Raw genomic sequence first — 16,194 nt, forward strand, 5'->3', positions numbered from 1 at the left:
TTTAAAGAAAGGAGAGTATTATTCAATATCTGTTTTCCTTCTTTGAAGAAAGGACAGAATTATTCAATATCTGACTTCTTGGCTCAAAGAACGTTCAGAATTATTCAATAACTGACTTTCTTGTTTAACAAAAAGAGAGAATTTTTCAATATCTGATCCCCTTGTTGAAAAAAAAGACAAAATTATACCAAATCTGATTTCCTTGTTTAAAGAAAGTACAGAAATATACAATATCTGATTCTCTTGTTTAAATAAAGGACAGTAATATTCAATATCTGATTCCCTTGTTTAAAGAAAGCGTTCAAACAAGAGTTCAAACAAACGTAAGAAATACTCAATATCTCACTCTCTTGTTTAAAGAATGGAGAGAAACATTCAACATCTCACTTCCTTCCTTAAACAACGGACAGAATTATTCAATATCTGACTTCATTGTTTGAGGAAAAGAAAAAAACATTCAACATCTGATTCCCTTGTTTAAAGAACGGACAGAATTATTGAATATCTGAATTCCTCCTTAGAAGAAAGGTCAGAAATATTCAATATCTCATTCTCTTGTTTAAAGAAACGAGAGATTCTAAAATATCTCATTCCCTTGTTTAAAGAAAGGACAGAATTATTCAATATCTGATTCCCTAGTTTAAAGAAAGAACAGAAATCTATAATACCTTTTTCCTTTGTTTAAAGAAAGGACAAAATTATTGAATATCTGAATCCCATCTTTGAAGAATGGGCAAAATTATTCAATATATGATTCCTTTGTTTAAAGAAAGAACAGAAACATTCAATATCTGATTCCTTTGTTTAAGAAAGGTCAGAATTATTCAATATCTGATTTCCTTGTTTGAAGAACGGACACAAATATTCAATATCTCTTTTCTTGTTTAAATAATAGAAAGAATTCTACAATATCTAAATGTCTTGTTTCAAGAAAGACAAAAATATTCAATATCTGACTTTCTTGTTTAAAGAACGGAGAGAATTATTGAGTATCTGAATCCCATCTTCGAAGAATAGAAAGATTTCTATATTATCTAAATCTCTTATTTCAAGAAAAGACATAAATATTCAATATCTGACTTCCTTGTTTGGAGAACGGACAGAATTATTGAATATCTGACATCTTTGCTTAAAGAACTTAATTATTCAACACCTGAGTTTCTTGTTTAAGGAAAGGACAGAATTATTCAATATATGATTCCATTGTTTATAGAAAAGACAGAAGTATTCGATATCTGATTCCCTTGTTTACAGAAAGGATACAATTTTTCAATATATGATTCTTCTGATCAAAGAAAGTAAAGAAACATTCACTATCTAACTTCCTTGCTTAACGAACAGTCAGAATTATTGAATATCTGACTTCCTTGTTTGAAGAACGGTCAGAATTTTTAATATCTGATTCCATTGTTTAAAGAAAAGAGACAATTATTCAGTATCTGTTTCCCTTGTTTAAAGAAGGGTCATAATTTTAAATATATGATTTGTTTTTTAAAGAAAGGAAAGAAACATTCACTATCTGACTTTCTTGCTTAACGAACGGTCAGAATTATTGAATATCTGACTTCCTTACATAAAGTAAAGACAGAAATATACAATATCTGATTCCGTTGTTTATTCAAAGGACAGAATTATTCCATATCTGACTTCCTTGTTTGAAGAACGGAAAGATTATTCAATATCTTATTCCCTTGTTTAAAGAGAGGGAAGAATTATTCAATATCTGATTCCCTTGTTTATAGAGAGGAAAGAAATATTCAATATCTGACTTTCTCGCTTACTGAAAAGATAGAATTATTCAATATCTGATTCTTTTGTTTTATGAAAGGTCATCAATTTTCAATATTTGATTTCTAGTTTGAAGAAAGGACAGAAATATATAATATCTTATTCTTTTGTTTAAAGAAAGGACAAATACTTGACTTTCTTGTTTAAAGGAAGGACAGAATTATTCAATATATGATTCCCTGGTTGATAGAAAAGACAGAATTATTCGATATCTGATTCCCTTGTTTAAAGAAAGGATAGAATTTTGAATATATGATTCTTTTGTTTAAAGAGAGTAAAGAAACATTCACTATCTAACTTCCATGCTTAACGAACAGTCAGAATTATTGAATATCTGACTTCCTTGTTTGAAGAACGGACAGAATTATTGAATATCTGAATTCCATCTTAGAAGAAAGGTCAGAAATATTCAAAATCTCATTCTCTTGTTTAAAGAAACGAGAGATTCTACAGTATCTTATTCCCTTCTTTAAAGAAAGGACCGAATTATTCAATATCTGATTCCCGTATTTAAAGAAAGGACAGAAATATTCAATATCTGACTTCTTTGCTTAAAGAAATTAATTATTCAATACCTGACTTTCTTGTTTAAGGAAAGGACAGAATTTTTCAATATATGATTCCCTTCTTTATAGAAAAGATAGAATTAGTCGATATATGATTCTTTTGTTTAAAGAAAGAAAAGAAACATTCACTATCTAACTTCCTTGTTTAACGAAGAGTCAGAATTATTGAATATCTGAATTCCTTGTTTGAAGAACTGTCAGAATTGTCCAATATCTGATTCCCTTGTTTAAAGAAAGGAGAGAATTATTCAGTATCTGTTTCCCTTCTTTGAAGAAAGGACAGAATTATTCAATATCTGACTTTTTGGCTCAAAGAACGTTCAGAATTATTCAATAACTGACTTCCTTGTTTAACAAAAAGAGACAATTTTTCAATATCTGATCCCCTTGTTTAAAGAGAAGACAAAATTATACCAAATCTGATTTCTTTGTTTAAAGAAAGTACAGAAATATACAATATCTGATTCTCTTGTTTAAATAAAGGACAGTGTTATTCAATATCTGATTCTTTTGTTTAAAGAAAGTACAGAAATATACAATATCTGATTCTCTTGTTTAAATAAAGGACAGTAATATTCAATATCTGATTCCCTTGTTTAAAGAAAGCGTTCAAACAAGAGTTCAAACAAACATAAGAAATACTCAATATCTCACTCTCTTGTTTAAAGAATGGAGAGAAACATTCAACATCTCACTTCCTTCCTTAAACAACGGACAGAATTATTCAATATCTGACTTCATTGTTTGAGGAAAAGAAAAAAACATTCAACATCTGATTCCCTTGCTTAAAGAACGGACAGAATTATTGAATATCTGAATTCCTCCTTAGAAGAAAGGTCAGAAATATTCAATATCTCATTCTCTTGTTTAAAGAAACGAGAGATTCTAAAATATCTCATTCCCTTGTTTAAAGAAAGGACAGAATTATTCAATATCTGATTCCCTAGTTTAAAGAAAGAACAGAAATCTATAATACCTTTTTCCTTTGTTTAAAGAAAGGACAAAATTATTGAATATCTGAATCCCATCTTTGAAGAATGGGCAAAATTATTCAATATATGATTCCTTTGTTTAAAGAAAGAACAGAAACATTCAATATCTGATTCCTTTGTTTAAGAAAGGTCAGAATTATTCAATATCTGATTTCCTTGTTTGAAGAACGGACACAAATATTCAATATCTCTTTTCTTGTTTAAATAATAGAAAGAATTCTACAATATCTAAATGTCTTGTTTCAAGAAAGACAAAAATATTCAATATCTGACTTTCTTGTTTAAAGAACGGAGAGAATTATTGAGTATCTGAATCCCATCTTCGAAGAATAGAAAGATTTCTATATTATCTAAATCTCTTATTTCAAGAAAAGACATAAATATTCAATATCTGACTTCCTTGTTTGGAGAACGGACAGAATTATTGAATATCTGACATCTTTGCTTAAAGAACTTAATTATTCAACACCTGAGTTTCTTGTTTAAGGAAAGGACAGAATTATTCAATATATGATTCCATTGTTTATAGAAAAGACAGAAGTATTCGATATCTGATTCCCTTGTTTACAGAAAGGATACAATTTTTCAATATATGATTCTTCTGATCAAAGAAAGTAAAGAAACATTCACTATCTAACTTCCTTGCTTAACGAACAGTCAGAATTATTGAATATCTGACTTCCTTGTTTGAAGAACGGTCAGAATTTTTTAATATCTGATTCCATTGTTTAAAGAAAAGAGACAATTATTCAGTATCTGTTTCCCTTGTTTAAAGAAGGGTCATAATTTTAAATATATGATTTGTTTTTTAAAGAAAGGAAAGAAACATTCACTATCTGACTTTCTTGCTTAACGAACGGTCAGAATTATTGAATATCTGACTTCCTTACATAAAGTAAAGACAGAAATATACAATATCTGATTCCGTTGTTTATTCAAAGGACAGAATTATTCCATATCTGACTTCCTTGTTTGAAGAACGGAAAGATTATTCAATATCTTATTCCCTTGTTTAAAGAGAGGGAAGAATTATTCAATATCTGATTCCCTTGTTTATAGAGAGGAAAGAAATATTCAATATCTGACTTTCTCGCTTACTGAAAAGATAGAATTATTCAATATCTGATTCTTTTGTTTTATGAAAGGTCATCAATTTTCAATATTTGATTTCCTAGTTTGAAGAAAGGACAGAAATATATAATATCTTATTCTTTTGTTTAAAGAAAGGACAAATACTTGACTTTCTTGTTTAAAGGAAGGACAGAATTATTCAATATATGATTCCCTGGTTGATAGAAAAGACAGAATTATTCGATATCTGATTCCCTTGTTTAAAGAAAGGATAGAATTTTTGAATATATGATTCTTTTGTTTAAAGAGAGTAAAGAAACATTCACTATCTAACTTCCATGCTTAACGAACAGTCAGAATTATTGAATATCTGACTTCCTTGTTTGAAGAACGGACAGAATTATTGAATATCTGAATTCCATCTTAGAAGAAAGGTCAGAAATATTCAAAATCTCATTCTCTTGTTTAAAGAAACGAGAGATTCTACAGTATCTTATTCCCTTCTTTAAAGAAAGGACCGAATTATTCAATATCTGATTCCCGTATTTAAAGAAAGGACAGAAATATTCAATATCTGACTTCTTTGCTTAAAGAAATTAATTATTCAATACCTGACTTTCTTGTTTAAGGAAAGGACAGAATTTTTCAATATATGATTCCCTTCTTTATAGAAAAGATAGAATTAGTCGATATATGATTCTTTTGTTTAAAGAAAGAAAAGAAACATTCACTATCTAACTTCCTTGTTTAACGAAGAGTCAGAATTATTGAATATCTGAATTCCTTGTTTGAAGAACTGTCAGAATTGTCCAATATCTGATTCCCTTGTTTAAAGAAAGGAGAGAATTATTCAGTATCTGTTTCCTTCTTTGAAGAAAGGACAGAATTATTCAATATCTGACTTTTTGGCTCAAAGAACGTTCAGAATTATTCAATAACTGACTTCCTTGTTTAACAAAAAGAGACAATTTTTCAATATCTGATCCCCTTGTTTAAAGAGAAGACAAAATTATACCAAATCTGATTTCTTTGTTTAAAGAAAGTACAGAAATATACAATATCTGATTCTCTTGTTTAAATAAAGGACAGTGTTATTCAATATCTGATTCTTTTGTTTAAAGAAAGTACAGAAATATACAATATCTGATTCTCTTGTTTAAATAAAGGACAGTAATATTCAATATCTGATTCCCTTGTTTAAAGAAAGCGTTCAAACAAGAGTTCAAACAAACGCAAGGAATACTCAATATCTCATTCTCTTGTTTAAAGAATGGAGAGAAACATTCAACATCTCACTTCCTTCCTTAAACAACGGATAGAATTATTCAATATCTGACTTCATTGTTTGAGGAAAAGAAAAAAACATTCAACATCTGATTCCCTTGTTTAAAGAACGGACAGAATTATTGAATATCTGAATTCCTCCTTAGAAGAAAGGTCAGAAATATTCAATATCTCATTCTCTTGTTTAAAGAAACGAGAGATTCTAAAATATCTCATTCCCTTGTTTAAAGAAAGGACAGAATTATTCAATATCTGATTCCCTAGTTTAAAGAAAGAACAGAAATCTATAATACCTTTTTCCTTTGTTTAAAGAAAGGACAAAATTATTGAATATCTGAATCCCATCTTTGAAGAATGGGCAAAATTATTCAATATATGATTCCTTTGTTTAAAGAAAGAACAGAAACATTCAATATCTGATTCCTTTGTTTAAGAAAGGTCAGAATTATTCAATATCTGATTTCCTTGTTTGAAGAACGGACACAAATATTCAATATCTCTTTTTCTTGTTTAAATAATAGAAAGAATTCTACAATATCTAAATGTCTTGTTTCAAGAAAGACAAAAATATTCAATATCTGACTTTCTTGTTTAAAGAACGGAGAGAATTATTGAGTATCTGAATCCCATCTTTGAAGAATAGAAAGATTTCTATATTATCTAAATCTCTTATTTCAAGAAAAGACATAAATATTCAATATCTGACTTCCTTGTTTGGAGAACGGACAGAATTATTGAATATCTGACATCTTTGCTTAAAGAACCTAATTATTCAACACCTGAGTTTCTTGTTTAAGGAAAGGACAGAATTATTCAATATATGATTCCATTGTTTATAGAAAAGACAGAAGTATTCGATATCTGATTCCCTTGTTTACAGAAAGGATACAATTTTTCAATATATGATTCTTCTGATCAAAGAAAGTAAAGAAACATTCACTATCTAACTTCCTTGCTTAACGAACAGTCAGAATTATTGAATATCTGACTTCCTTGTTTGAAGAACGGTCAGAATTTTTTAATATCTGATTCCATTGTTTAAAGAAAAGAGACAATTATTCAGTATCTGTTTCCCTTGTTTAAAGAAGGACATAATTTTTAAATATATGATTTGTTTTTTAAAGAAAGGAAAGAAACATTCACTATCTGACTTTCTTGCTTAACGAACGGTCAGAATTATTGAATATCTGACTTCCTTACATAAAGTAAAGACTGAAATATACAATATCTGAATTCCGTTGTTTATTCAAAGGACAGAATTATTCCATATCTGACTTCCTTGTTTGAAGAACGGAAAGATTATTCAATATCTTATTCCCTTGTTTAAAGAGAGGGAAGAATTATTCAATATCTGATTCCCTTGTTTATAGAGAGGAAAGAAATATTCAATATCTGACTTTCTCGCTTACTGAAAGGATAGAATTATTCAATATCTGATTCTTTTGTTTTATGAAAGGTCATCAATTTTCAATATTTGATTTACTAGTTTGAAGAAAGGACAGAAATATATAATATCTTATTCTTTTGTTTAAAGAAAGGACAAATACTTGACTTTCTTGTTTAAAGGAAGGACAGAATTATTCAATATATGATTCCCTGGTTGATAGAAAAGACAGAATTATTCGATATCTGATTCCCTTGTTTAAAGAAAGGATAGAATTTTTGAATATATGATTCTTTGTTTAAAGAGAGTAAAGAAACATTCACTATCTAACTTCCATGCTTAACGAACAGTCAGAATTATTGAATATCTGACTTCCTTGTTTGAAGAACGGACAGAATTATTGAATATCTGAATTCCATCTTAGAAGAAAGGTCAGAAATATTCAAAATCTCATTCTCTTGTTTAAAGAAGCGAGAGATTCTACAGTATCTTATTCCCTTGTTTAAAGAAAGGACCGAATTATTCAATATCTGATTCCCGTGTTTAAAGAAAGGACAGAAATATTCAATATCTGACTTCTTTGCTTAAAGACCTTAATTATTCAATACCTGACTTTCTTGTTTAAGGAAAGGACAGAATTTTTCAATATATGATTCCCTTGTTTATAGAAAAGATAGAATTAGTCGATATATGATTCTTTTGTTTAAAGAAAGAAAAGAAACATTCACTATCTAACTTCCTTGTTTAACGAAGAGTCAGAATTATTGAATATCTGAATTCCTTGTTTGAAGAACTGTCAGAATTGTTCAATATCTGACTCCCTTGTTTAAAGAAAGGAGAGAATTATTCAGTATCTGTTTCCCTTCTTTCAAGAAAGGACAGAATTATTCAATATCTGACTTCTTGGCTCAAAGAACGTTCAGAATTATTCAATAACTGACTTCCTTGTTTAACAAAAAGAGACAATTTTTCAATATCTGATCCCCTTGTTTAAAGAGAAGACAAAATTATACCAAATCTGATTTCCTTGTTTAAAGAAAGTACAGAAATATACAATATCTGATTCTCTTGTTTAAATAAAGGACAGTGTTATTCAATATCTGATTCTTTTGTTTAAAGAAAGTACAGAAATATACAATATCTGATTCTCTTGTTTAAATAAAGGACAGTAATATTCAATATCTGATTCCCTTGTTTAAAGAAAGCGTTCAAACAAGAGTTCAAACAAACGTAAGGAATACTCAATATCTCATTCTCTTGTTTAAAGAATGGAGAGAAACATTCAACATCTCACTTCCTTCCTTAAACAACGGACAGAATTATTCAATATTTGACTTCCTTGTTGAGGAAAAGAAAAAACATTCAACATCTGATTCCCTTGTTTAAAGAACGGACAGAATTATTCAATATCTGAATTCCTCCTTAGAAGAAAGGTCAGAAATATTCAATATCTCATTCTCTTGTTTAAAGAAACGAGAGATTCTAAAATATCTGATTCCCTTGTTTAAAGAAAGGACAGAATTATTCAATATCTGATTCCCTAGTTTAAAGAAAGAAGAGAAATCTATAATACCTTATTCCCTTGTTTAAAGAAAGGACAAAATTATTGAATATCTGAATCCCATCGTTGAAGAATTTGTAAAATTATTCAATATATGATTCCTTTGTTTAAAGAAAGAACAGAAACATTCAATATCTGATTCCTTTGTTTAAGAAAGGTCAGAATTATTCAATATCTGATTTCCTTGTTTGAAGAACGGATACAAATATTCAATATCTCTTTTTCTTGTTTAAATAATAGAAAGAATTCTACAATACCTAATTTTGTTTCTAGAAAGACAAAAATATTCAATATCTGACTTTCTTGTTTAAAGAACGGAGAGAATTATTGAGTATCTGAATCCCATCTTTGAAGAATAGAAAGATTTCTATATTATCTAAATCTCTTATTTCAAGAAAAGACAGAAATATTCAATATCTGACTTCCTTGTTTGGAGAACGGACAGATTATTGAATATCTGACGTCTTTGCTTAAAGAACTTAATTATTCAACACCTGAGTTTCTTGTTTAAGGAAAGGACAAAATTATTCAATATATGATTCCATTGTTTATAGAAAAGACAGAAGTATTCGATATCTGATTCCCTTGTTTACAGAAAGGATAGAATTTTTCAATATATGATTCTTCTGATCAAAGAAAGTAAAGAAACATTCACTATCTAACTTCCTTGCTTAACGAACAGTCAGAATTATTGAATATCTGACTTCCTTGTTTGAGGAACGGTCAGAATTTTTCAATATCTGATTCCATTGTTTAAAGAAAAGAGACAATTATTCAGTATTTGTTTCCCTTGTTTAAAGAAGGGACATAATTTTTAAATATATGATTTGTTTTTTAAAGAAAGGAAAGAAACATTCACTATCTGACTTTCTTGCTTAACGAACGGTCAGAATTATTGAATATCTGACTTCCTTACATAAAGTAAAGACAGAAATATACAATATCTGATTCCGTTGTTTATTCAAAGGACAGAATTATTCCATATCTGACTTCCTTGTTTGAAGAACGGAAAGATTATTCAATATCTTATTCCCTTGTTTAAAGAGAGGGAAGAATTATTCAATATCTGATTCCCTTGTTTATAGAGAGGAAAGAAATATTCAATATCTGACTTTCTCGCTTAGAGAAAGGATAGAATTATTCAATATCTGATTCTTTTGTTTTATGAAAGGTCAGCAACTTTCAGTATCTGATCCCCTTTTTTTCAAGAAAGGTCAGAAACATTGAATATCTCACTTCCTTGCTCAAAGGACGGTCAAAATTATTAAATATCTGACTTTTTTGCTTGAAGAACGGCCATAATTATTGAATATTTGACTTCCTTGTTTGGAAGACGGACAGAATTATTGAATATCTTTTTTTCTTCTTTAAAGAAAGGAGAGAATTCTACAATATGTAAATTTCTTGTTTGAAGAAAGGAGAGAATTATTGAATAACTTTTCTTCTTGTTTAAAGAAAGGAGAGAATTCTACAATATCTAAATCTCTTGTTTCAAGAAAGGAGAGAAATATTTAATATCTGACTTACTTTCATAAAGAAAGGGCAGAAACATTTAATAACCAATTCCCTTGTTTAAATGAAGGACGGAATTATTTAATATCTGATTCCCTTGTTTTAAGTAAGCACAGAATTATTCAATATCTGATTCCGTTGTTTGAAGAAAGGACAAAATTATTCAATATATGACTTCGTTGTTTGAAGAACGGACAAAAATATTCAATATCTGACATCTTTGCTTAAAGAACTTAATTATTCAATACCTGACTTTCTTGTTTAAGGGAAGGACAGAATTATTCAATATATGATTCCCTTGTTGATAGAAAAGACAGAATTATTCGATATCTGATTCTCTTCTTTAAAGAAAGGATAGAATTTTTCAATATATGATTCTTTTGTTTAAAGAGAGTAAACAAACATTCACTATCTAACTTCCTTGCTTAAAGAACAGTCAGAATTATTGAATATCTGACTTCCTTGTTTGAAGAACGGACAGAATTATTGAATATCTGAATTCCATCTTAGAAGAAAGGTCAGAAATATTGAATATCTCATTCTCTTGTTTAAAGAAACGGGAGATTCTACAATATCTGATTCCCTTGTTTAAAGAAAGGACCGAATTATTCAATATCTGATTCCCGTGTTTAAAGAAAGGACAGAAATATTCAATATCTGACTTCTTTGCTTAAAGAACTTAATTATTCAATACCTGACTTTTTTGTTTAAGGAAAGGACAGAATTTTTCAATATATGATTCCCTTGTTTATAGAAAAGATAGAATTATTCGATACCTAATTTTATTGTTTAAAGAAAGGATAGAATTTTTTTGATATATGATTTTTTTGTTTAAAGAAAGTAAAGAAACATTCACTATCTAACTTCCTTGCTTAACGATCAGTCAGAATTATTGAATATCTGAATTCCATCTTATAAGAAAGGTCAGAAATATTCAATATCTCATTCTTTTGGTTAAAGAAACGTCAGATTCTACAATATCTGATTCCCTTGTTTAAAGAAAGGACAGAATTATTCAATATTTGATATCCTAGTTTAAAGAAAGGACAGAAATCTACAATATCTTATTCCCTTGTTTAAAGAAAGGACAGAATTATTCAATATCTGACTTTATTGTTTAAAGAAAGGACAGAATTAATGAATATCTGAATCCTATCTTTGAAGAATGGGCAAAATTATTCAATATCTGATTCCTTTGTTTATGAAAGGTCAGAATTATTCAATATCTGATTTCCTTGCTTGAAAAACGGACACAAATATTCAATATCTGACTTTCTTGTTTAAAGAACGGTAAGGATTATTGAGTATCTGAATCCCGTCTTTGAAGAATAGAAAGAATTCTATAATATCTAAATCTCTTGTTTCAAAAAAAGACAAAAATATTCAATATCTGACTTCTTTGTTTGAAGAACGGACAAGAATATTCAATATGTTATTCCCTTGTTTAAAGAGAGGGAAGAAGTATTCGATATCTAATTCCCTTGTTTAAAGAAAGGATAGAATTTTTCAATATATGATTCTTTTGTTTAAAGGAAGTAAAGAAACATTCACTATCTAACTTCCTTGCTAACAGTCAGAATTATTGAATATCTGACTTCCTTGTTTGATGAACGGTCAGAATTGTTCAATATCTGATTCTTTTGTTTAAAGAAAGGACAGAATTATTTAATATGTGACGTATTTGCTCAAAGAACGTTCAGTTATTTAATAACTGACTTCCTTGTTTAACAAAAGGAGAGAATTTTTCAATATCTGATTTCCTTGTTTAAAGAAAGTACAGAAATATATAATATCTGATTCTCTTGTTTAAATAAAGGACAGTATTACTCAATATCTGATTCCTTTGTTTAAAGAGAGGACAAAATTATTCAATATCTTATTCCCTTGTTTGAAGAAAGGACTGAATTATTCAATATCCGATTCCCTTGTTTAAGGAAAGGACTGAATTATTCAATATGTGATTTCCTCAGTTTAAGAACGGATAGTGAATAAGGAGCCGGTTTTTTTCATTCAGTGTATAAGACAATGTAAAAGAATATTTGAGACTGGAGAATAGAAATAAGACGTTGAGGTAAAACAAGTACAAAGACATAAATATGTCTTTTTAAACAAAATTAATGTTTAATATTTTTCACACACTTCGTGGTAGTTCTGTTGTGTTTTTTAAAACTCCGGTTTTTATGAAGTATGCTTGAGGGCTTATGACGTAAAACTTCGGCGTTCAATCCCTGCGGTTGGCAAACTGCATATGCTCTTAAACAAATTTTACATACTGTGTATCTATTTGTTAGACACAAATGTATACAATCGCCTATCTGTACTTTTCCCAAAGTGGGTATGAAAACCTGATTGTAAGGGTTCTAACCCTATGGAAATATAAATGTAGAAGTAGATTTATAAGCGTGCTGACAAGCTACGAATCTGAATTAACAAACGTACAGATATACACGAAGGGAACAAGAACCAATCATGAGGAAACACAACCTGAAAGAAGAAAAGCAGGTGGTAACTAAGCGACGTAAATAAAAGACGAAAACCCGGAATAATTTAAAACCAGGTCTCTTTATTTAGGAATATTTCGAAAACATAATTAAATATTTACTCCTTAAGAGGTTTTTAAATATAAATAAAGGAAAATTTTGTTCATAGGAGGTCCCAGTTCATCTTCAGTGCTATTGACTTTCTTCGGAAGAACGAATTTGATGGATTTGATTTAGCCTGGGAATTCCCTCGGGGGATTCAAGACAAGTCTCGGTTTAGTGAGCTCGCTGAGGTAGGTACAAGTTCCTAATTACACTCAGCATGAATATTGTGTTCCAAGATAGAATTCCAGCATTTTGCTCCAGTGACGGATTAATCATTTAGTCTAGAATAAAGACAACACTCGACTCGCTGAATTTGATGGGTTTGTTCTTTGTCTTGAAAGCATCCAGAACGATGGTTATTTTGAGTGTAGAGCTGGGTATGGCCCTGTATTTAGCGTGCTCGGCTTTAATCCGAAAATTTCTGGTTCGCAGTTTGTTTCTGTAAAAGAACAATAACAAGAAAGAGGGGAGTTCAACTCTTTGAAATCGTGAGTGCATATTATTGTTTACTTGTAAGTTGGTAGTTCGGCGCAACGATTTAAAATGAACTACCTGTGATGTGCGCACCACAAGTGTCGAAACCAGGTTTCTAATATTATAAGCCTTAATTCTTATCGCTGAACTATTAGGGGTTTAGGGTGCATTATAAGAGTGAAATTCAAATCCTACTATTCTTTACCTTGAGGTACGTACGTCGTTTAGAAAACATCATGTATTGTGGCAAATGAAACGGATTTTGTTTGAAATATTTGCACATGCGAGAAGTGATAATAAAATACATGTTAGATTATTAATTATCTAATTCTGATACCTTTTAATTTGATTTGTTGAAACTCCCTTGCCGTTTTATGGGTTTCGGTTTGGAGTTAATGAAATGTTACTCGAAATTCAGAAGCTAAAATAAGCATAGGTTATAAATTTTTGGTGTATTTGTAGACTAGCGGGAAGGCAAGTAGTCAACGACACCCACCGCCTAATTATATTACCCAAAGAAAAGAAGTATTGATCGTCTCATTATAACAACCTCCATGGCTGAAAGGAAATGAGCACTTTCGGTAACGGGATACGGACCCCTGATTGCTTGTCAAGCACCCTTTAACCATCAAGCAATGATAAGCCCATAATTGTTAAAACGGTTGCTTTATTTCGTCAGAAAAGAGTATCCTAAGTGTTGGCGGTGGGTATTTTTGACTAGCTGTCTTAATTGTACTCTACCAGTTCAAAATAAAAGACAGTTATGTACAGATACCTCTGTACATATTGTGAATATTGTGAAAAACACGCCGTGAGTTGTTTACCTTGTTTATAAAACTAAACCACCAGGTGTCAGACTAACGGGCTTGTAAGGTTTATTCCTCGCATAAGCGATATATGTGTTTGTGTATACATCTCGTTTTGTTGAATGATGCTTATAATTGATATAAATGACCAATCGTCCCAAGGTTTACAGCTGCGTCACAATTCACAAGACAATTTAATATGTCAGTATAGCTGATATTTTCTCGCTTAGTTTGTATGAAATTCGTCCATCAGTCAATCTAATAACAAACAAACTTTATTGATACTTGGTTATTAGATTGACGTTTTTCTTTGTTTTTCAAGAAGGAGTAACTCGTAACGGAGCGGAAATTTCGCCCGAAATGTTCAAGATACTTTATAGATGAACGTTCTACACAAATATTCTACCTACCTGCATTAAGCTCTTCCCTAATTTGAATTGAGAGACTGGAGGAATGTATTTAATCAGTAACGGTTCCCTCTAACTTTTATTAATACTCTTGCCTGGTTTGGTTTGTTTTGAATTTCGTGCAAAGCTACACGAGGGCTATCTGCACTAACTGTCCCTAATTTAGCAGTGTAAGACTAGTCATCACCACCCACCACCAACTTTCGCGCTACTCTTTTACCAACAAATAGTGGGATTGGGCGTACTAAATAACCCCAACGGCTGAAAGGGTTAGCATGTTTGGTGTGACGGTGATTCCAACCTACGACCCTCAGATTACTAATCAAGCACTCTAACCACGGACCCTCTTGGAAAGGAAAAGCATGAAATGCTGACGTATCTCAGAACGACTGATATGGGTTGGGTATTAACACGTTTATTGATAAGGAGAGAACAACGTTTCGACCTTCCAAGGTCATCTTAACCTGAACAACATTTTTATTTCAGTTTGTTTCTCGTCATCAAGAAAGAATGCTGACGTCAAGTGTGCACCCTAAATCAATTGTGGGGGGAAGAACTCTGTTAGACGTAACCTATGTATATGAATTAATCTGATCTGACTATCTGACTAAAATGTCTTGCAGGAACTACCATGTGGGTCTCCGAGCTTGGGGGGAGGACATTTCGATCCTGTTGCGGATAAACAACCATTCCCTAACATTTCAGCAGGAAATAGCTTAAACTATATCTCAAGTACTACAGTTTTATAGGTGTTTTATTATTCTTAATTTATCGTTTAAACAACTGCCAGATATTCGCACTTCTTCATATTTTACACAATGTAAGTCAGTAAAATGTGAAAGGTTAAACATCGTTGATGTTGTTTAGAACACAGAATAATTTTTAAAGAAATGTCCAAGCTCAAAACAACAAGTGCTTGTTATCATGTTCTGGTTTTGTGCTGTCCTCTAGTGATTTGTAAAAGCATGCGTATTTATAAAACTTAAAAACAAAATGGTGAAACCAACAACGTTAGAGATTAAAACAGATTGATATTTTGAAAATCCACATAGCTTGGAAGCGCGAAAACACAGAATTAAAATGTTCGTTAACTGGTAGAAAATTCATTTAAAATTATACCTTCACAAACCAAAATAAATATAGCACAGTATTCACTTCCCTTTAACTGTGGTCTTAAACCATGAACACAACACTATACCAACTCATTTTGAATTATAGTGAAAAACAATACTATCTATTATGCACGTATGAGCAACAGTGAATACTGTTTGGTTTTTTTGTACACTCGTGGCAACAGTGAACACTATGTGACCTTCTGTATACTAGTGGCAACAGTGAACATTGTGTGGCCTTTTATATATTGAGGACTACACTGAACAATGTAATATTTGAATCTTTCATATAAGTAAGACGGCTTCTCTAACACAATTTTATACTTTTTACAGGATTTTAAGGAAGCTTTCGTAGGAGAATCTAAGTATTCCCAGAAACCCCAACTTCTTCTGTCATCCAGTGTTCCTGGAAACTTCGAAGCAATAGTTGCGGGATATGATGTCATGCAACTGAACAGGTAGGTTTTTTGTTACTGTTTTACGTTCCTGGATCATTTTTTTTTATATATAATTCTGAAATTTGCTGTTTGGTACAAGTTTATTTTTAATGATAGCTGAATATGTTTCACGGCTTTTGCCCTGAACTTGAGAGAACTTCATCTTTGAAAGTAAATAATGTCGAGTTTGTGTTCGGCGCGAGGTGAGAAATTGA

The 16,194-nt window shown here is 30.5% G+C and overlaps 1 pseudogene; it reads left to right on the forward strand.

Annotated features, from left to right (window-relative positions):
- The window catches only part of LOC143245553 (chitinase-3-like protein 1 pseudogene), a 72,421-nt pseudogene extending 56,417 nt beyond the window's left edge, over window positions 1-16,004 (forward strand).
- The last annotated feature ends 190 nt before the right edge of the window (window positions 16,005-16,194 follow it).

This window comes from Tachypleus tridentatus, chromosome 2 (assembly GCF_004210375.1).
Source record: "Tachypleus tridentatus isolate NWPU-2018 chromosome 2, ASM421037v1, whole genome shotgun sequence".
Taxonomy (NCBI): Eukaryota; Metazoa; Arthropoda; class Merostomata; order Xiphosura; family Limulidae; genus Tachypleus; species Tachypleus tridentatus.